The sequence below is a fragment of the Papio anubis genome, chromosome 2, assembly GCF_008728515.1.
Source record: "Papio anubis isolate 15944 chromosome 2, Panubis1.0, whole genome shotgun sequence".
Taxonomy (NCBI): domain Eukaryota; kingdom Metazoa; phylum Chordata; class Mammalia; order Primates; family Cercopithecidae; genus Papio; species Papio anubis.
The window spans coordinates 168,112,011-168,136,538 of NC_044977.1; the positions used below are offsets into that span (position 1 = coordinate 168,112,011).

The window sequence follows — 24,528 nt, forward strand, 5'->3', positions numbered from 1 at the left end:
TAGTGCCATGCCAATATACAAATGCCATGACAGTGCCTAGAAGTTACCTTATATGGTTCCAGGAACTTCCTATCCTTTCCCAGAAAGTTAGTGAATAACCTACCCCTTATTTAGCATATAATTATGGGTAGGTATAAATGTAACCAGGCAGCAATCCATGAGTGCTACTCTGCCTATGGGCTAACCCTGCCCTGTCTATGGAGCAGCCATTTTACTATGCACTGGTGCTCTAATACATTTGGTTTCTTTTACTGTTGACTTGCTCTTGAATTCTTTCCTGACCAAAGCCAAGAACCCTCCTGAGCTGAGCCCTAATTTTGGGGTACACCTGCATCAAAATCCCATCTTTACTTTTAGTGTCGCTAGGAGAAATTCAGCATATCTTTCAATTATAAATGTAGACATCAGCCACAGGGCTGTTGGCAATTCCTGTGACTTTCTCATTAATAAACATCATAGGAATTTCTTGTTGCGGATATCTTTAACTATTGTTTACACTTATCAACACCTTGAAGTATCAGTTGTTACTAGACCAGCCAAGAGATTTGTTATTAGTATGTTAATAACAAGGACATATTTTGAACCTAGGTTAATAAACAAGGACATCACATTTTAAAAATATTTTGAGAAAGGTATTTTAATGTAATCAGTTATCTTTTTAATTATTTGTATTTCAATACTTTAGTTATTTAAAATCATCATCCTTAGAAGTGCATAGGCTTAAATAGACTGCCAAGGGAGTTTGTTGTAACATACACACACACATAGACACAGACACACACACGCTCACACGCACATACTGAAGAGTTCTTGGATTAACTAGGAAAATTATATTAAAACAGAAATTTTCTTTTGTGATGCATACCCCTTAAAAAGAGTGATAAAGAGATTACCAATTACTGGCATCCAATTGAGATAGGTTACTTGGTTTTCTCGGTTTATCATTTTTAAAAGGCTTTACTAACCTCCTAAGTCCTGTCTGCTTTTACCAAACATACTCATTTTAAATTTGATTTTAGCCATGTAGACATGCAGCTATGCACATCAGTCAGGTTCACAGAACTGCAGCATTTCCCCTGAGGGTCTGTTGTTTTTATGAATAAAAAGTCAAGGGTATTACACTGCGTTATAATGTCAAATAGCAAAGATATTTCCTCAGGTTTTCACTGACAAATGTATTCTATAAAGTTAGTTTGAAGTCTTAACTGTTGCATCTATCTGAAAGGATAGTTGAGACAAAACAGCACTGTGTTTTTTGTCTGTTTTTTTGTTTTTGTTTTTGTTTTTTTGCCTATCACATCTGATGTTATGGACAAGTTTGAATGCAATCTAAATGTATGGGATGACAATATTTAATATTGCTTGTTTGATTTAAATTATTTGCGAGTAAAATTATTCAAAATTAAGAGAAAAAAATCAGCCATCCCCAACATTTTGGGTTTTATCTTTATCAATATTCTCACCAAATTATTTAACTTCATCGTATTATTCTCCTGCAACAAAGAAGGCAGAGAAGAATCTACGGTCAGACTAGTTTTCAAATATGGTTTTACTTCTCATTTTTGAACTTGTGACTTTGGCTACTATCTCTGACACTCAGTATTCTTATATATTAAATAAGAATTATACCAGTAAGAATTATAGCAGTGCAATAGATAGCTTCAAAACTAGACTAGATTAAGCAGAAGAATTTCTAAACTTGAAGGCAGGTCTTTTAAAATACCCCAGTCAGGCAAAAAAAAAAAAAAAAAAAAAAGAAAAAGTGATGAAGAAAAACAATGTAACAATGTGACATATGGGATACCATAAAATGACCAAATATTCTAATTCTGGGCACCACAGAAGAAGAGATGGGTGAAGGCAAAGAGAAACTATTTTAAAAAATAATAGCTAACAAGTTCTCAAGTTTGGAAGAGATACACACATCCAGACACAAGAAGTTCAAAAATCCCTAAATAGATTCACCCCAAAAAGTCTTATGTAGGCTGGGAGCGGTGGCTCACACCTATAATTCCAGCACTTCAGGAGGCTGAGGCAGGCAGATCACAAGGTCAGGAGATCGAGACCACCCTGGCTAACATGGTGAAACCCTGTCTCTACTAAAAATACAAGAAATTAGGCGGGTGTGGTGGTGGACGCCTGTAGTCCCAGCTACTCAGGAGGCTGAGGCAGGAGAATGACGTGAACCTGGGAGGCGGAGCTTGCAGCGAGCCGAGATTGTGCCACTGCACTCCAGCCTGGGTGACAGAGCAAGACTGTCTCAAAAAAAAAAAAAAAAAAAAAAAGGGTCTTATCTAAGGCAAAGGGACCTCTGATTGTCCTCACTGCTACACTCCCACCAGTGCCATGACAGTTTACAAATACCATGGCAATGTCACGAAGTTACCCTATACGGTCTAAAAAGGGGAGGCATGAATAATCCACCTGTTGTTTAGTGTATCATCAAGAAATAATATGTCCATAAAAATGGGCAACCAGCAGTCCTTGGGGGGGTTGCTCTGTCTATGGAGTACCCATTATTTTATTCCTTTACTTTCTTAATAAACTTGCTTTCACTTTGACAAAAAAAAAAAAAAAAAAAAAAATCAAAGACAAAGAGAGAATTCCAGAAACAGCAAGGGAAAAGCATCAAGTCACGTATAAAAGAATCTCCAACAGACTAATGGCAGATTAATAGCAGAAACCTTACAGGCCAGGAGAGAATGGGATAATAAATTCAAAGTGCTGAAAGGAGGGGGGGACCCTGCTAATTAAAAATAGTATACCTAGGAAATCTAACCTTGTAAAATTAAAAATGAGTCTTTCCCAGACAAGCAAAAACTGAGAGAATGCATTACAATTAGACCAGTCCTACAAGAAATATTTAAGGGAGTTTTTTTTTTAAACATCAGGAAGTATAAGGAAAATTATCTGCCATCATAAAAATATAAAATAAAATAAAGTTCACTTGTAGAGCAAACAAATTAGTAAGATTAAGGAATCAAAGGTTACCAAATGTGATATAAAATCAATGAACTGCACTGAGAAACAATAAGAGAGAAAAAAAGGAATAAAAGATATACAAAATAACCAGAAAGCAATTAACAAAAGGATAGGAATAAGTCCTCACCTACCAATAATAGTCTTGAATATAAACAGACTAAATTCCCTACTTAAAAGATACAGATTAGCTGAAAGGATTTTTTTTTTTAAAAGCAATAATATGCTGCCTACAAGAAACTCACTTCACTGGTAGACACATATGGACTGAAAGTGAAGAGATGGAAAAAGATATTCCATGCAATGGAAACCAAAACCAAGCAGGAGTATACTAGTATCAGATAAAACAAACTTTAAGTCAAAAACAGTAAAAAGAGACAAAGAAGGTCATTATATAATAATAAAGAGATCAATTCATCAAGAGGATATAACAATTATAAATATGTATGTACCCAATACCAGAGCAGCCAGATATATAAAACAAATATTATCGGATAAAAAGAGAGAAATAGAGTCCAGTTGCAATTTTAGTTGGGTAATTCAATACTCCACTCTCAGCACTAGACAGAAAATCAACAAAGAAACATTGGATTTAAACTGCACATTACACCAAATGGATCAAACAGATATTTACAGAACATTTCATCCAGCAGCTGCAGAATACACATTCTTCTCATTAGCACAGGAAACATTCTTTAGGATAAACCATATGTTAGGCCACAAAATAAGTTTCAATTTAAAAAAAAAATCTAAACCCTATAAAGTATTTTTTCAGACCACATTAGAAAACAAAGGACACTTGAAAACTGTATAAATAAATGAAAATTAAACGTATTCCTGAATGACCATTGTGTCAAAAAAGAAATTTTTAAAAATCAAAAAATTATTGAAACATATAAAAATGGAAACATACTAAAACCTATGCCATACAGCAAAAGGAATAAGAGGGAAGTTTATCACAATAAATGACTGTATCAAAGAAGTAGATTTCAAATAAATAATCTTGTAACAATATAACTCAAGGTACTAGAGAAACAAGAGCAAACCAAACTCAAAATTAGGAAAAGGAAATAAAAGACCTCTACAAGGAAAGCAACAAAACACTCATAAAAGAAATTAAAGAGGACATTAACAAATGGAAAGACAAATTAGAGCAAAACTAAACAAAATAAAGACTTAAAAACACACACACACAAAATTAATGAAGAGCTGATTTTCAGAAAAGATAAACAAAATTAATGCACTACTAGCTCAACTAACCAATACCAAAAAAGACCCAAATCAATAAAATCAAAATTGAAAAAAGTCATTACAACTGATATCACAGAAATACAAAGAATCATTAGAGGATATCATGAACAAGTATATGCTAACAAATGGGAAAAACCTAGAGCAAACAGATAAATTCCTAGAGTCACACAACCTACCACAACTGAAGCAGGAAGTAATAGAAAATCTGAACAAACCAATAACAAGAAGCAAGATTGAATTGGTAATAAAAAGTCTTCCAAAAAAGAAAATCCTAGGACTAAACAGCTTTACTGCTGAACTCTACCAAACTGTTAAATAAGAACTAACAAAAACTCTTCTCAATCTATTCCAAAAATTGAAGAGAAGGGAATTCTTTCTAACTCATTTTATGAGGCCAGCAGTACCCTGACACCAAAACCAGACAAGGGCACAACAACAAAAACAACAACCAAATCCTGCACATAAATAATGCTTAATGAACACAGACACAAAAATCTTCAGCAAAATACTAGCAAACTGAATTCAGCAAAACTTCAAAAAGATAATACACCACGATCAAGTGGTATTTATCCCAGCGTTGCAAGATTTGTTCAACATACACAAATCAAGAAACATGATACATTACATTAACAGAATGAAGAACAAAGCCATATGATGATCTCAATAGATGCAGAAAAATTCAACATCCCTTTATGATAAAACGTCTCAACAAATTAGGCATATAAGAAACACATCTCAACATAAAAAAGGTCATATATGACTAATTCACAGCTAATATCATTCTGAATGGGGAAAAGCTGGAAGCCTTTCCTCTAAGAACTAGATTAAGAAAAGGATGCCCACTCTTACCACTCTTACTCAGCAGAGTACTAGAAGTCCTAGCCAGAGCAATCAGTCAAGATAAAGAAATAAAAGGCATTCAGATTGGAAAAGAAGTCAAATTGTCCTTCTTTGCAGATGACGTAATATTACATATTAAAAACAAAACCTAAATATTACACCCAAATCTCTTAGAACTGACAAATGAATTCAGCTAACTTGCAGGATACAAAATCAACATACAGAAATCAATAGCTTTTCTATATATCAATAATGAACTAGCCAAAACAGATATCATGACCACAATTTCATTTACAATAGCTGCAAAAAAAAAAAAAAATTCCTATGAATAAATTTAATCAGGAGGTAAAAGACCTCTACAAGGAAAGCAACAAAACACTCATGAAAGAAATTAAAGAAGACATTAACAAATGGAAAGATATCTTATGCTCATGGATTGGTAGAATTACTATTTTTAAGAAAGACCATGGTACCAAAAGTATTCTCTAGATTCAATGCAATCCTTTTCAATATACCAATGACATTTTTCACAGAAATGAAAAAAAATACCTAAAATTTGGCCGGGTGCTGTAGCCTACCCCTGTAATATCAGCACTTTTGGAGACCAAGGTGAGTGGATTACTTGAAGCCAGGTGTTCGAGACCAGCTGGACCAACATGATGAAACCGTGTCTCTACTAAAAATACAAAAATTAGGCAGGCATGGTGGTGGGAACCTGTAATCTCAGCTACTCAGGAGGCTGAGGTGGGAGAATTGCTTGAACCTAGGAGGCAGAGGCTACAGTGAGCCGAGATTGCGCCATTGCACTCCAGAGTGGGTGACAAAGCAAGACTCCACCTCAAAAACACAAAAACAAACACACAAACAAAAAATTAAAAGAAAAAGAAAAAAAATTATAAAATTCAAATAGAACCACAAAAGACCCCAAACAGTCAAAGCAATACTGAGTAAAAAGAACAAAGCTGGAGGCATTACACTACCTGACTTCAAAATATACTATAAAGCTATAGTAACTAAAACAGTACAGTATGGTGTTGATATAAAAACAGACACACAAACCAATGGAACAGAAGAGAGAACCCAGAAATAAATCCACATATTTATAGCCAACTGATTTTCAACAAAGGCACTAAGAATACATGTTGGAGATAGGATACCCTCTTCAATAAACAGTACTGGGAAAGCTGGATATCCATAGGCAGAAGACCCCTATCTCTCAGCATATTCAAAAAGAAACTCAAATTTAAATGCTTCAATATAAGACTCAATACTATAAAATTAGAAAAAAAAAAACATAGGGGAAATGCTGCAGGACATTGGTCTAGGCAAAGGTATTAGGGCCAAGACTTCATAAGCAACAAAAACAAAAATAGACAAATGAGATTATATTAAACTAAAAAGCTTTTGCACAGCAAAAGAAACAATCAACAGAGTAAAGAGACAACCTGTGGAATGGGAGAAAATGTTTGCAAATTATTCATCTGACAAAAGGCTGATATTCAGAATACAAGTTGGGAGCTCCTTAGGGCAAACTTGCCTCCCATTCTATTCCTAAAAATGATAGCTGCAAAGATAAAAATGTTACATACCTCACTCACAAGGAATTTCCTTGTGGATAAAGGACAGACAGAACTCAAAGTCATCCTTCTACTCACTGAGATAAATACATATCTGATTGCCTCCTTTGGAAAGGCTTATCAGAAACTCAAAAGAATGCAACCTTTTGTCCTTATCTACCTACTACCTGAAAGCCCCTTCCCTGTTTTAAGTTGTCCTGCCTTTCAGGACTGAACCAATGTACATCTCACATGTATTGACTGATGTCTCATGTCTCCCTAAAATGTATGAAACCAAGCTGTGCCCTGACCACTTTGGGCACATGTCATCAGGACTTGCTAAGACTGTGTCACAGATGGGTGTCCTTAGTTTTGGCAAAATAAACTTCCTAAATTGACTGAGACCTGCCTTAGATGTTTGGGGTTAATACAAGGAACTCAAACCACTCAGCAGAAAAAAGAAAAAGAAAAGCAGATAATCCCATTAAAAAGTGGGCAAAGAAGACATACAAATGGTCTACAGGTACATGAAAAAATGTTCAACATCACTATATACCACAGAAATACAAATTAAAACCACAATGAGCTAGCATCTTATCCTAGTTAGAATGGCTATTATTAAAAAGATAAAAAATAACAAATTCTGACAAGGATGTAGATTAAAGGGAACTCTTACACACTGTTAGTGGAAATATAAATTAACATAGCCATTATGGAAAATAGTGTGGAGGTTTCTCAAAAAACTAAAAATAGAATAAGAGAAATCTATTGCTCAATAGCATAGCAGCTTAACTATTGTTAACATTATATTATATATTTTTAAATACCTATAAGAAAATATTCGAAATATTTTCAACACAAATAAATGTCAGAGGTGATAGATTATCTTAAATACCCTGATTTGGTCATTGCACAATTATGCATGTATCAAAATAGAACACATACCCCATAAGTATGTATAATTATTATATATTAATAAGAATTAAAATAAAATACTCGCACCTCATTATATTCTCTCACCTCATTATACCCACTTAAGGAATTGTCCTCTTTAAGTTTCCCTTTGAAAATAAAACACAGTGAAAGAAGGATCCATTACACAACCTTTAGAACCCTAAGTGTGAAATACTAAGTGATATTATTTGACTGAAAATCCTCATGTCTTTGTTCTAATAGGCATTTATAGAAATGTGAATGAGCTTTAGAGTATTTAAAAGGAGCAGGAAAAATATAGGTACTAAAAGTCATTCTTTTTGAGTCTGTCTTTATCTCTAAGTACTGACTATTCACAGATATTTAAAGTTCTGAAAGCTTTCTTTTTCACTCTTTCTCTCTCTCTCACACTCTTGAATGTGTCTTGTTGAGCTTTGACTATAAATGCAAAAAGAAAGAATAGCAGCTTTTATGTATTTAAATATAGTCCAAGGTAGTCAGTCACCTCCTGGATCTAATTTCACATGATGATCTGGGCTTATATCACTCTTCAATCTTTAGATAAGTTTTTAAAAACAGAGGCAAAATGAAAACATTTTAGATAAACCTAAGCACATTTTGAGAAGAGGAGGGAAAGGAACTTAACTCCTTAGTGCATCTGTGGTAAGACAAATTGTCATCCTTGTTGATATCCATTACAAAAAAGACAATTGCAAATGGTTTTGTATTTCTTAGTCGTACAAAAATCTGGGTCTGTGTTTCTACATGTTTTTCAACTAATAAAAAGCTTGTAAAATTAGAAATGTTCATGACACTATTTCAAATTTATAACTATGGGAAAATACAGTTGTTTCCAGAGATGATTTTGAAGTAATCTTTTATGATGATATACAAATGAGTTGGAATAATTATCTCCTTTTGATCATAGGAATAAAGGAAGAATAGGAAAAGATAGGAAGGATAAAAAGTTGAATCACAGATGGAAAATGGACAATAAAGTATCAAAAAGTTAATTACAGAAAGAAGAGAGAATAAGTAGGAATAAATTGGAAAAGAAAATAGAAGAGACATTACGAAATAATGCCTTTATTTTTGGCAACACAGCATATTAGATTTGCTGAAAAGCTTTTTTGTGAAAACAATAAAAATTGGATAAAATATAATAAAAATCTCTTGAAATATATAAATGAGCTTATAAAAATAATACCAAAAACAAAAAGGGAAAAAGGGAACACAAGGACAAAGAAGAGTGATAAGTAGAAACTGATACAAAACTAACAGAGAGACATCAGAAACCAAGAGAACTGTGTTTTTATAAGTCATTCAAGGTTTGGTAAGAACTTCTGAGTCTGTGAGAAAAAAAAAAGTCATTTAATATAGACATCAAGGCCTTAGGCCTAGGGAAGGTGTGAAACTGATGATGTTGTCAATTTGATATAGCGTTAGATTCAATATTAGTTTTTCAAAACTCTCACTTATTAATATTTTTGAAAAGGCAAACTGTTCATACGTTTAAAAAAACATCTATACCAAAAAGTATTCTCAGAGAAGTTTCAATCTCATCCATACCTCTTCTACTCCATTTTCTTCCATACCTATTAATAACCATTGTCCTTAGTGTTCGGTTCATCTCTCCTATATTTTCTTTTGCAAAAATAAGCAATGCTCAACTAAATCTTAATTTTTTTTAATCAACATTATATCCTGGAAATCAATTCATAACTGTTTATAAAGATCTCATACATTCTTTTTAACAACTGAATAACAGTCTTATGTAAGTCTACCATACCATTCAAATCAGACTTACGGGTATTTATTTAGTTTGTTTTCCAAATTTGCAATTTCTAATAACTTTGGATGAATAACCTTGTGTATAAGTTATTTAGTATGTGTGGAGGTGTATCCTCAGGGCATGTGGTTATAAATGGCATTCATTGCTGGCTTCATGGGAAATGCTTATTAATTTTGAAAAATATTGCCAAAGTCCTCCTGAGAGGGGTTCTGCATACCTATAAGCAATGTATGAAAGTAGAGATTTCTTCACAGTTTTGTCAGTAGAGTGTGCTGCCTGTCTTTTCAATCCTTGCTCATCTGATGTGAGAAGTGTTAATTCAGTATTGTTTTAATTTACATTTTAAAAATTATAAGTTAATAATCATCACTTGTATGAGTCATTTTTATGTTTTATCTGAACTGCCTATTGATATATATATTATTTTCTCCTAGTTTTCAGTGTTTTAATATTGTTTATATAGTTTTCTTTTTGTTAATACAAAAGCTTTCTTTTTATAATTTGTATGTAGTAAAATTTATCAATCTTTTCTTTGTCACCTCTGAATTTTGAATTTTGTTCATGTTTTCTCATATCTATGTACAAATGAGCTGAGCCGTCTTTTATTCTAGAATTTGTATAGTTTCTTTCTTTATATTTGGATCTCTGACGCATCTGAACTTTATTATTCCAGCGTTTGATGAGAAGTAGAATCCAATTTTATTTTTTAAATGATGATTTAGTTGACCCTTTATTATTTATTTATTTTTTAAACCATCTTTATTTAGATGGGTGTTGGAACTAAATAAAGCTCCTCATAAAATTCAGAACTTCTAAGTGCTACACTTTCAAAATAAGGTAGACTAGGAAAACATACACTTGGCATCAAAGGGAGATGACAAGGAAATATGCTTTTACTGGCCAGGGTTTTGTGAAAAATACTTACTAGAACAAAAGGCAAAGTTCAATAGATTTAAAGAATCACTTTCATACAGGCCATGTTTTTATAACCACAATGCAATCAAGTTGGAAAGCAATAACAAAACACAACTGAAAACTGAAAAACTGTGTGAATATTTTTACACACACTTTGAGTAACAAGGATTAAAATAGAGAAATGTATAGACTCAAACAATTATAAAAATACTGCAAGACAAATGGTAATTAGCTAAATCAAAGCATATGAAGAATTGTAAATGTAAATGCTGCTTTCATGAAAGAAGAAAATCTGAAAATTAATGAGAGACACGTCTAACATAGGAAGGCAGATTAAAACCACAGAATAAATCAAAAGAATATGGAAGGAAGAAAATTAAAAAACAAAACAACAGGAATCAAAGAAACAGAAACATTACAAAGTCATACGAGTCTAGTGTTGGGTAAGAAAGGAGGAATTATACATTAGATAGGGGCCAGCTTGGTCAAACCACTTTAGAGAGCACATTGTAATATCCAGTTTATTTAAAAACACACATATCCTCAAACCTAGCAATATCCAGTAATCCTATTTTTAGGTATACAGCCTATTAAAATTTTGTGAAAAAAATATGATTCCAGTAATGTTTGAAACAGGGAAAAATTGTAATGAATATCCATATCCATCAATAGGATAATAAATAAATAAATTGTGGTATACCTATACTATGGAGCATTATATATTATAAACTTTTTTAAAAAATTAGATCCAATGAGAAATCAAGGTACAGAAGGATGCATCACATATGACATTTATAAAATTTAACATACACAAGTTGAATATTAAATGACGAAATTTATAAATACCAAAATCTGGATAGTAGTCACTTCTGGCTGATAGAGAGTCAGAGAATTTTCAATTGACAGTCCAGGATCATCAGCTGCATTTGTGATGTTTTATTTCTTATGAGTAGTTATGAATATATAGATTTGTGTTATGATAAGCCTATAGTTCATAAAAATACAAAATTTTTAAAATTATGTAACAAAATATAAAAGGAATGAAAAACAATGAAAAAAATGATAGGAATAGAAACAGTAGGAAGGACATAAAGAGAGCATAAAAGAAATTGAGGAAAACTGGTAAACACAGTCACTTCTGAACTGTTACCGAAACCTCACAGTTAAGCTAATCATCTACCTGACTGTATTTGACCTAAGTAGTCTATTAAAGGAAGAAAAAAAATCTGTACAAGATTCCAAGATGAGAAAATTTCATTTAACAAAAATAGGAAAAAAGCATATGTTTTAAAAAGCAGTTTGTAGGACAAAACAGGATGAGCATGAAAGGCAGAAGCGTAAAATGTGGGATGATCAGGAGCCATTTTAGTAGTTGTTGCTATAAACACCGATGTCACAAGACTTGGAATATTTAGGAAATTTACTAACGTGGGCAAATCAAAATTCACAAGTGCTCTATATACATAATTCATTAACAGGACCATTTCTGCCTTATCAAGAAAACAAATATTATCTCCAGGACGAATTATTTACTCCCAATACCAGTTCGCCTCTAAATCTTGGAGTTTATTGAGGACAAAAAGATAAACCAAGAGACACCTATTGAGTTTCCTCTATCTAGGCTCAGATTTGCATCCTTTTCAGTCTGGAGACTGCAAGTCCAATATGACACAGTTGAGATAACTACATTTAAAGCCTAGAAATCCACAGTCTAAGACTCTTTTGATTGTCTCTAAATGGACATGAGGTTCCCATGGACCTAAAACTACAAAAACAGTCTAGGGCCAAATTGGATTCCAGACTCACCTCGCTCAGAGCCAGAAGAGAACCAGGTGAACTTTTTCTTTCCAGATGTATCATTCTCTCCTCATAAGAATTTAACAATTTCTGAACTTCTGTATGAATAATTATTTTGACAGACGTAGCTCTGGGTTGTTTATATTTTGAACAGGGAAATTAATATAAGGAGAGCTATTTCAATACATTGTGTCTGCAATTTTTTTCTTTCCCTTTTTCTCCTATCCTCCCACCATTCACCCTCATTGAAAATATCATCTATTCAGAACCAAAGATACATGAATACATGAATAAAATCCTGGATAGACTATTTCAATGGATCATAATTGAAAAGGTTTTATTGCCAATATAACTCATTAAAGACATGATACATGGATTTTGACAAGATTTGTTAATGAATCCTCCCCAAATTGTTTCCAGAAGCATAATAATTTCTTAGAGCTTGATTTATTTTTGTATATAACTACAGTAATTTATGAGTAAATTCCACTGTGTTTATTGTTTCTAAAATATGTATATGTAAGCAAAAAAGTCACCAATGAGATAAATTTATGGAAATAAATACAAACTATGGATAGATGGTTATCTTAAAATATCTAAAATATTGAAGAGCAGTATTTTTATTTTAGAAAAAAAGATCATGCTTATTTTCCATCAGAGCTTTATCTTTGCTTCAAAATATATCTATCATTAAAACAGTGGGAAACTGTCCCAAGAGTGAACCCAGTACGGGGTTATTATTCGTTTCTCCACACTGATGAATTTGGCAGATTAAGCTCAAGGCAAGAAGAGAACAACTTTTCTATCATGATATTTAATGGACACATGGAAAAGAGAAACATAATAATACAGTTTGATATTCCTTAGAAATTTTTCATTTTGATGCATAAAATGAGGTTGTGGATTATCTGAAGAAAATTTTGTAATCTAAATAATAATAAATTAGGAAAGTTGTTGTATTAATAAGTATGGTTGTAAATATCTAATGATATGATAATAAAAGCTATAATTTATATAACAATCACTTAATATTTATAACAATTCTTTGAGGAAGGTAGGGAATTATTATTATCCCATTTAACTTACTGAGATACATAGTGAAATTGTATCTTACCTAAGATCACATTTTTGGTAAGCTGCAGGGCTGAAATTCCAATGGATATCTATCTAACTGTAAAGACTGTAATCATGCTACTACAACATATTCTACATACTGCATACAGTAGCACCAACAAATAAAACATTCCAATAAAAGGGCCTAACCAGGCAACAGGTTTTCTTCTTCCCTCCCTTCTTTTCTTCTTTGACTTCTTTCAAGTATTGTGTTTCTAGACCCATATAACATAATCAGTACATGTGCATGATATTATCAGGGAATTATATCAACTTTCTACAAGGGTTCCTAATTTGGGAACCATAGGTAGGCTCCAGGGAGCCCACCACCTTTCTGGAACAATTAGTAATTAGAGTTTTCATTTTTTTCTGGGGCAAAGAAGTCCATTACTTCAACCCCAGATTCTTGAGAGGATATATGACACACCTCTTCACTGACATTTTAAGAATTATTGCATAATGTCTTATATTTACAAGCTAAAATTGAAATACATAGCTCTTCTTGAACTTTCTTCAAGTATGGAGTCCACTAACAACTAATATAAAATGTTTGGTCGATCCTAAGGACATAACATGCTAACTATATACCACAAATGTGTTTTAGTGCTAAAAAATAAATTACATTATTTACATTTGTCATTGTAAAATATTGCTCATAATATTTCTCTCTCTCTCCCTTTCTCACTCCCCTCCCTCTGAGAAAATGTGTGTGCTTCAGAATATTTCCTATATTGAGGAATTTTAAAGACGAATAAATATTACCCCTAGATTGTAGTCTAATGAAGAAACCAGACTGATAATAAAACAAGCATTCAAAATAATTACCATGAGATAGGAATGTGGATCTGATACTTTCCAGAGTTGGCTTCACTTGAACTCTCAATCAACAGGGAAGTATAATGACTTATTCTAGTCTTGGGATACTTTATGGGTTCCCAATGGTGCCTACCCCACTGTGTTACAGTATAGGATTAACAACATTTTCCATAAGCTGCTTAGCACATAATTCTTAGGAACTGCTAATCCGCTCCTGTCTAAATTGAAGTACTGGCAATAGATTACATTTATTTTAAATGTTAAGGTAAAATCTAGAGTTTCTCAATTAAGTAATCATAGGCTCCTATTCAAAGACAACTGGTTCAACAACAGTGTTTAGTGTTTCCATCTTCGCAATTCCCATTAATATGATAGAAAAAATATATAAATTAAAAATAAATATTAGCTTTAGAAACTGGAAGACCATTAGCAGAACAAAAATTTAAGAAATGTATGGAAGATTTAAAGTAGATAAGCTCAAACAGAATGTAAAACCCCAAAGAGCTAAGAAACTGGCAATCTGCAGAGGTTAAGGAGAAAGTCAGTGCTTAATATGTGTAAAAATTTTTTAAAACTAAAAATATATATCTATTGGCTTCAAGATACAGAAAGTGCAAACCTCTAATGAAAACAATACTTGCTTAAATATCCTCTAAATTTAAAAAATGTAATAATTGTCTTGGTTATTATACATAGTATATATAAAAATTCTATTAAATTTGCTAATGAAGTTAGATATTTTCACTTGGCAAGAATTCCTAAACATGATGTTAATTACTGAGAAACCAAAGCCCACCATATTACGGTAGTTATAACAGGCCAAATGATTTTTTTTTTTTTTTTTGGAATGGAGTCTTGCTCTATTGGCAGACTGGAGTGCAGTGCCACGATCTTGGCTCACTGTAACCTCCGCCTCCCGGATTCAAGCAATTCTCCTGCCTCAACCTCCCTAGTAGCTGGGACTACAGGTGCATGCCACCACGCCTGGCTAATTTTTGTATTTTTATCAGAGACGGGGTTTCACCACGTTGGCCAGGATGGTCTCCATCTCTTGACCTCGTGATCCACCTGCCTCGGCCTCCCAAAGTGCTGGGATTACAAGGGTGAACCACCGTGCCGGGCCAGGCCAAATAATTTTTTTTTTATGAATGCTTTTATGTTTTGTACTAAAATATTTATATTTATTGCTGATTTAGGGACCTTTTGATGTTTGATATTTCGGTTGGTGTCTCCAAATAAAGATTTGAAAATAGTAAATTTTCTCAGTGGAATTTCAAGATAACTCCACTGGTGCAGGCAGCATGATTAGAAATCAAGTCAACCCCTAGGATTAGGTAGAAACTTAATTAAGAAGGTGATTAGCTGAGAATGTCCAGCCAGACTAAAAGTTTAAGTACAGCCTGTTAATCAAAGTGTGAGTCCCATAGGAGACTGACAAAGCAAGTGAGAGGGCTGAAGGATGAAGGTTGGTGAAGCTCATCAGGGAGCATCTGGATCCATGTTTACAGAGGAGACCCATTCTCAGAGCACAAATGTTCCACAGCACCCTCCTCCCCCTCCCAAAATAAGCCAACTGGGCTGAAGGTTCAGTGCAACCTTATCTAATTAAGTACAAGGCTCTTCAATAATGCTGAGTTAAGACCCTTCATCAACTACTTTGGTCAAAGCATATATTAACAAACTGGCCAAATGTTTGAGGAAAATCATTGGCAGGACAGATTGCAAAAACAAGAAGCAACCCCAAGAAACACAGTTACATCAGGAATGGGAAAAAATCTTTGAGGAAAATAAATGTGTAATTTATATCTTCAAAGAGTTTCAAGATGCTATCATATGACTAAATATAGAAAGTCTTAATATTTAAAACAAAAAACAGAAAGTCCCATAGCTCTTGGAAGTTAAAAGCATGGCTGCTACATTTTTTTTAAAGGGAGAAGGAAGAAAAGGAAATGCAGTAGAAGTAAGAAGTTGCCCAATGGCAAAAGATCGAATCAATGTATGAGAAGTTTAAGGCAAAGGAAGGGATTCCTCCAGATCACAGGATGCAGAGTATTAATACATCCGTGCTCCCCCACTTGCCTAGACAGTGAAATCTCCAAAGATAACAATCCTACAAGATGCCAGAGAAAAGAAAGAAGATAACTCTGAAGAGCAGAAACCAATTTCATTTGTAACATGGAATGCTAATCAAACAAAACACAAACTACCAATGCAAGAGTATGTAAAATGGGCTATGTTAAGAAAGTTTGAACCCCAAACCTACATCCAGCTACCCCCAAAATACAGATGGTTTTACATATAAAAGTACTATATTCAGAAAAACTACCACCATGAAAATTTTAAAACAAAATATGATAATATGTACAAGGAAATTGAATAATGAATTGAAAGAAAAATGAAGACCTGATATACAAGAAATAAGAAAGTGCAAACTGCTAAGAATCGTGATTAAATATATTAATAATGAAATTTCTATGTAAATATTGACAAAATATAAATGCACAATACAATAAAAATAAATACTAAAAATGGCTGACAAAAATTATTTGTAAACTAATTTTGTACAAAATGTTTAAAAATTCTAAAAGTAAAGATCATTTACAGATTAATCTGGAAACTGATTACAGTTTAAGGTAGCTCTTATGGATATTTGAGGAGTGAATTAGAGGCAGAAGAATAAAGAAATCTCATTCTTCATACATGTCTTTGTTGTTTGAATGTTCACAACAAGCATATATCACTGGTAATTTCATTTTTTTTAATTAAACACAGCTGTGGCCATAGGATGGGACTCCCACATTTATTATTTACCTAAGCAAATAATTAATAGAGTAAGATACGAAATAATTATTTCCCTGCCAATTACAGAATTCAATTTAAAGCAAACCAGCTTATTGTCAAGCATTAAACACAATGTCAGTTGATGCATTTTATAGCAGCACTTAATCAATTTATAATACCTTGAATTAGCATATAAATACTGATAATCGCTAAATAGATTGCAAACATGCACATTGCACTACGATTTTCACTTCTCTATGCACCATAATGCATCATACAAAGATATAAACCCTCTCATATCATGAATACCTAAGTCAACTTGAAAGAAAATATCTAGGCTTTTCACGCCTTTCAGCAGATTATCTCCTTCCTCGCCACCATCCTCGGGCAGCCCCACCACTGTCATTCATTCCCAGCATTCTGCTTCATCAGTTTAGTGCCTGGTGACTCTCAATCCCATTTCTGTCCATTCATCTAGTCTGGCACCCTTGTACTCACATCTCTCAGTTTGGAAATTTCAGCTCTGAACACTCACGTGCGAGTGAACACAAACATCATCATTTCTTGTTTGTTTCTAACAACAATGGCTTTATTTCGGAAGCCCTTTCCATCTGGCTCCTGGTCTTTGGTCTTTCTCTTGTTTTTACTACCACAGTATGTTCTTTCAGCGTTGCCTCTTGTAATTGCTCTCCATCTCCTGGCTTTCCTAGGAAGATTGGCTTGGATTCCCTCATATGCTTTGGATGTCTGAACCACCATGCCAAAGTTCTAGAGGAGCAGCCCAGGGCTGCATCTGCAAGTTGGCACCTTGGACTGTTGTGCCCACATTCCCATCAAAAAGGCATCTTTTTTTTCTGTGGAACATTCTATGGGAGCATATAATTGTTATCCTCTTAGGTACAAACCAACAAAGTAAGGGAGAGTTTCTCCTGTCGTTAAGAAGCATTTTTGTGCAGGTCATCAGTGAATCAACATAAATTTGAGAGTTTACTTATTCATATTTGCAGCACTTGCTACTTCTTATAGTGCTAATAGATTTTCAATTTAGTCTATAAAATAGTTCTTCTAATTTTTCTAGACCAGAGTTTCCCAACTAGTAGCCGTTTTTCTTCTAGGGAACATTTTGCCACGTCTGGAGATATTTTTTGTTGTCACAGCAATGAGATGCCACTAGCATTTAGTGGATAGGGGGTAGGTATGCCTCCAAACTTTCTATAATACATAGGACAGCTCGTCTCCCCTCAACAAAGATTTACCTAGCTCACAATGGCATTCGTGCTGAGGCTGAGAAACCTTGACCCAGACGCTATACTTAGCTGCTGGCTCCGTGATGACAGGCAAATTGTGCAGACCAAGGTAAACAACTATTTCTAATTATCCTTTCCTTGCTGTCACTTCATTGTCTCTTTGAGGTTAGGTATGACCATGGTGATTTTCTTTTGTCACTGGATACAAAAGAGTGAGAAAATTCAAAGGGGAGAATGTTTCAGAACTGGTATGTGATTCTGTGAATCACATCTTCTCACTTTCCTTCCTGCCTAGAATAAAAGTTTGTGTTCCAAAAATTTTAGAGGCTTTCTTAGCTCACAGTGGCCTGAGGAGGGTAGCCCCGGAGAGTCATCTGAACTTCCAACGTACTTTGCATGAGTGAGCAATAATCCTTTGCTGTGTTAAAGCACTGAAGTTTTGGGGGTTGCTTTTGCAGCATAACCTAGCCAATCCTGACATCCATCCTTACAGTTCGAGGTCCTAGCCTGTCTTTGTAAGTGGCAAACTGTAAAACTGTAAGATCTAATAAAAGTTTATTGAATCAATCTATCTGTCTGTCTTTCTATCTATCCTGTCCATCCATCCATTGTACACACACACACACACACACACACACACACACACACACACACACTTTCTCTCTCTCTCACTCATGTAATTTAAAATGGCTTAATTGGAGGCCGGGCGCGGTGGCTCAAGCCTGTAATCCCAGCACTTTGGGAGGCCGAGACGGGCGGATCACGAGGTCAGGAGATCGAGACCATCCTGGCTAACCCGGTGAAACCCCGTCTCTACTAAAAAATACAAAAAAAAAAAAAAAACTGGCCGAGCGAGGTGGCAGGTGCCTGTAGTCCCAGCTACTCGGGAGGCTGAGGCAGGACAATGGCATACACCCGGGAGGCGGAGCTTGCAGTGAGCTGAGATCCGGCCACTGCACTCCAGCCTGGGCGACAGAGCGAGACTAGTCTCAAAAACAAACAAACAAACAAAAAAAACAAAACAAAACACACAAACACCTTAATTGGAATAATAGTTTCTAATTTTTTTAATGTGCAATAGTCACTCTTTAAACTGTTCAAATGTTATAAAATGTTATAAACATAAAAGACACCAGTGTATCTGCCACTCAGATTTTATATAGGTTAACATTTTGTTATATATTTTTACAGCTATGATAACCTTAAATAATGTATTAAAATTAAAATCCATTTCTCTTTCGTCAATTTTTGCTCTAGATATTTTTAGGCTATGTTGTGAAGTGTACATCTGGTTAACATCACATACAGACATAGTGAATTTTTTGTATAAAATAACTCCATTCTGAGTAATATTTCTCAAAAAACATTTTATTTTATACTAGCAATGCTGTTCTTTTGGTTAGTAGATCTCTGGCGTATCTCTTTTCAGCTGTCAAATTTTCTTTATCTCTGTGTTATCTTTTAGCTGTATCTCTTGTAAAGAAATCAAAGCTCTATTATTTTTTGTTTCTTATTCTGTCAATAATCTCTGCCTTATAACTAAAAATTAGCTTTTATATTTATTCTGATTTAGATTTATTTCTACCATATTGTTTCATGTCTTCATTACTTCCTTCCTTATTCTCTTTTATATTTTATAAATTTTTATTATCCATCTTTCTCCTTACTGGGTTGCAATAAATAAATGTATTCAGTGTTTTATAAGGCTTTAGCAATTAAATTGAATTGTAAAGTTGTTCACTTGGCAGCAATGTCCTAAATTTATAACATATTTCTCCTACCATTTTCATTTTTATGGTTTTCTAGTAATTTTAGCACACCTTATTTTTAACACTCTGCCCAAATTATTTTATATTTTAAGCTGTCTATTAATATGTTTACATATGTATTTGATCTGAATTACTCCTTGTATTCAACTTGCTTTTTGCATATTCAATTTATCTTTCACTGAAATATAACTTTGATATTTCTTACAGTGAAGTTCTATGTATAGAAAAGTTAATCTTAAAATGTCTTCATATTCACTTAATATTGACTGATACTTAGCTGGATATAGAACTCTACTATTTTTTCCCCAATAGCACTTTGAAACTAATAATTAATTATTTTCTGGCTTGATAAAAAGTGGAATGTCAGTCAAGTTAGTTTCTGTTCATAAGTAAACCATTTTTATTTTTTAAAAAATATTCTCTATAATTTAATTTTTAAAAATGTGCAGTATCAATTTCTCCAGTTAGAAATAAATATGACTCTTGTCTAAGAGGGATGTATGTCTTTTTAAACAATTTTTGGAAAATAATTTGTCATTTAAAAAATTATCTTCTTTATTCTATTTCACTGTGGATACTCTATTAACATATAGATTGTACATTAACATTCTCAACTCCATTCCTATTAACTTGCCTTTTATATTTATCTTGCTTTACATCTTTGTGACTTTTTCTGGTAATTTTTTCACGTGTATCTTCAAAGATATTAATTTTGTCTTCAAAGCTTTCAAATACACAGTTCAGTTTACCTGAGTTTTAACCAATTTTTATTATAAATCATTTTTCGTTAGTTTCTATTTCTCCAATTTTATTTCATTACATCTTCCATTATATGCTCTGGTTCTTGTCTATGACTTTAATTATTTAAAAAAATTCTAACTTAGGGTTTGAGAGTATTTTGTTATATCCAGGTTCAAGTATAAATCCTCCTCTTTGTTATGTTGACTTTCTCTTTCTCATAATGGCCTATTTACATTTGTGGATTGTTTTTATCTTGGGTTGTATTTTATTAAAGATTCCTATGTGCATTGGGTTGTGAAAGCAACCCTACAAAGTCATTTGACCTTTGCTTTAGCAGACTGATCCAGCTGTTTCTCAGAAATTGTTGGAGTTTAATTGCTAATTTTTGAGTTTAGATTCCCAGTGCACATGCTGTGTAAATTTGGACTCCAGGCCTACAGAGCACAGGACTGAAAGTGCAATTTCTACTCACTCCTTCCCTTCTCTACCCACAAACACCTAAAGCATTGCTATATTACCTCCCTACCACTTCCCAGTTTCATGGCTAGAGTTATTTACCTTTTTTATTTTTTTCTTAAGAAGGAGGCTATCCCTGTAGGGTTCTGGCTTGCTTCAAGAGCCTTTATTCCTATCTCTTGTCTCCTATACAGGGGTCTATAATAAACCCAGATCTGTAATCTGTATCAATCTGTAATACTGGCATAGGGCCAATATATGACCGAGATCCTGCAGAGAAAGGCATTCTCACCTTATTTCTAGAATGTGAGAATTTCTTTAAGCTCAAATATGTATTCTTTTAAAATTATTGTTATACTTTCATGTATTTTTATCTCTATAAGCAGACGTGGGAAATTTCACTGTAATTCATTCACATAGATTTCAGGACAGACCATCAGTTATGTCAAGGTTACTTTTAATGTCAAGATATGTCTAACCCATCTCATATAGTAATTGTTAAATTTCTAAAATTTATGAATTCAGTAAAGATAGTAATTGAATTTGTGGTTTATTAATTATAACCTCTATATGCATGAAAAATATAAGCACATACATATATACCAAACAAATAATGATCAGACTAATTTGAAAAAAAACCCTTTCATTTGTGTCTGAATTCCTATTTTCATTGCAATAGCCAAAGATTTCTTAGGTATCTAATACCAACATGTTGAGTACCAGTATTCTAAATATCCCCCAAAGGTCTGGTTAACCATTTTGGAGACTCTTCATTTATGCTTAGATGTATACCCTCTATGCAGGAACAGTTACATGAATCTATGCCATGGGAACTGGGGGAAAATAAAAATGTGGGGCCCTTATTTGAAAATTATCGAGAACCTTGAGAGAGTGATAGAACATTAAACCAAGCACAGGGTCCTTTATGTATAAAGTCTCTAAGATTCAGTACACCTAGTTCACTTATTTATTTAACCTGTTTTTATCAATTTTCTATGTTCCAAATGCTGTGGTAGATAATGAAAAAAACAAGATGACTTTGTGTAATGACTGCATAAATACTTTGTTTTACTAATTGAATTAAGATTATTAACTGTTTATTTTTAAACAAAATTCATAAAATTAAAAAGTGTAAAACAAATATTTTGTTTAAGAAGAATCTTTCATTAGTACATGGATGCTTAGAAAATTCTGGATACTACTGTAACAATTCTATGGCTTGTCATGCAATACATGATAAGGAATTCTTAAAGTGGTGTGGGCTACAGAATGATGACTGGGCGTTATAAACATAACAAGAATAAGAGCCAGTAAGGTCTCTACAGAAAGGACACCCAGGCAGCAGTAGAAGTGCCACACGTATAGATTTCAAGTATGTTGGTGACAGTTTTTCTTTTTCTATTATTTTTTAATTTTTTCTTTAGTTGAACCGCATGGGGAACATAAGACAAGATAGTTTCTGTGCTCCAGCAGTTTCATGAGTAAGAACAGCTGGAACGTAAACATAGCTAAGGCTCTAAACACAGCAGTTAGCATTTTCAAAAGAAGACATAGAAATGGCCAACAGGTCTATGAAAAAAATGTACATCACTAACCACCTGATAAATGCAAATTAAACCACAAGGAGATACCATATTATGCCCATCAGGATGGCTATTACTAAAAAGTCAAGAAATAACAGATATTGGTGAGGATGCCAAGATAAGAGAACTCTTATAGACTGTTGGTTAGAATGCAAATTAGTACAGTCTCTATGAAAAACAGTATGGAGATTTCTCAAAGAACTAAATATAGAACTACCATTTAATCCAGCAATCCCACTACTGGGTATCTACTGAAAGGAAAATAATCATTATATCAAAAAGATACTTGCACTGATATGTTTATCACAGCACTATTCGCAACAGCAAATATGTGGAATCAACCTAAGTGTCCATCAATAGGTCAATTAGATAAGGAAAATGTGGCATATATATGCAATGGAATACTATTCATCCATAAAAAAGATGAAATTATGTCTTTTGCAGCAATATGGATGAAACGGGAGGCCATTATCTTAGGTGAAATAAGTCAGACAAATATTTCATGTTCTCATTCGTAAGTGGGAGCTAAAAAACGTACACACGGACACAGAGAGTGAAATGATAGGCAGAGATTCAGAAGAGTGAGGGGGATGGGGTTGGACGAGAAACTACTTAATGGGTACAAGTATGTTATTTAGGTGATAGATACTCTAAAAGCCCTGACTTGGCCACTGCACAATGTATTCATGAAACAAAATAGTACTTGTACCTGAAAAATTTATGCAAAGGAAAAAAAAGACTCAACATGTGAAACATCCAGTGTCATACTAAATGTTGATACTTCAAACCTCAAAGCTTGACCGGCAATCAGTGTCAGCAAACAGAAATGTTAGAAACCCACAACACAAATAGGCTTTCAGGCATCAAAAGGATAGAAACAAAGAATAGTGACCCTAAAATAGAAACAATATTATCACTAGAGTCACAACATCTTGGGTTCAGAGTCAAACTGACTTAAGTTTTGAATCCTGTCTCCACTGCTAACTACATCTATGCCTTTGAGTAAGTTGCCTTAATTCGCTCAGCCTCAATTTTCTTATATACTTTTGTGAGGATTGAGTGAGATAACGCAGGTAGTGTTTAGCTCCATGCCAAGTCTATAACAAATACTCAATACAAGTTGAAGCAGAAAAAAAGTTTTTGAGACTCTCAGACAAACTAGGGGTACTTAAAATGATGAAAACTGGCTTAGGAATGAGGAAAACTTGGTTCTTTCCAAGCATTTCCGCTAACTTAGTGTTTTGCAAACTTGTCTATATCTTGGAATGTTGTGGGAGCTTTAGGAATTATTGATGCCTTGTCCCACTCCCTGGGACTATGATTTAATTAGTCTAGGATGTGGCCTGCACTTGGAAGGCTTAGAATAATTCCCAGGTGATTCTAATGTGCAGACAAGTTTGAGAGCCACTGTTCTCACTTGTTCTGGAAAACTCACTCACTGAACTTCCTTTTCCCCATCTATGCCAGGGCACAGAGGATTATAGAATAAAGACTTTGTGGTTAATAGCACTGAATTTGAAGCTAGAACTAATTGAGTGTGAATAAAATTGTAGTAACTGATGAGCTCAGATTGTTAGGAAACTTAGTTTCTCTGTATTTCAGTTTTCCTAACCATAAATGCATCACCGAGAATTATAAACGTCAGAAGGTTACTATAAAAACTAAATGAGACAACTTACACAAAGTATATAAAATTAAGTTAACTGGCACATGGTTAAGCTTCAAAGGTATGTTAGTTATTATCATATTATTAATGGTTTTAATTCACAAGCTTATCATACATTACTGAATTAATGTATTGTACTCAAATTTCCACATCAATTTCTGAATTTCAACATGACTTTGAATGTTGAAAAGATCAGCTCTAATCTTTCAACTTGGAGTTATTCTATGAAATTCCTACTCTCAGCTCAAAATTTCAGAGAAAATGAACAGCATCAAGAAATAACATACCAACTC

At 33.6% G+C, this 24,528-nt stretch overlaps 1 protein-coding gene across 3 annotated transcripts in view; it reads right to left on the bottom strand.

The window, feature by feature from the left end:
- The window catches only part of ZNF385D (zinc finger protein 385D), a 963,288-nt gene that overhangs the window by 596,200 nt on the left and 342,560 nt on the right, over positions 1-24,528 (bottom strand). The window lies entirely within an intron of this gene.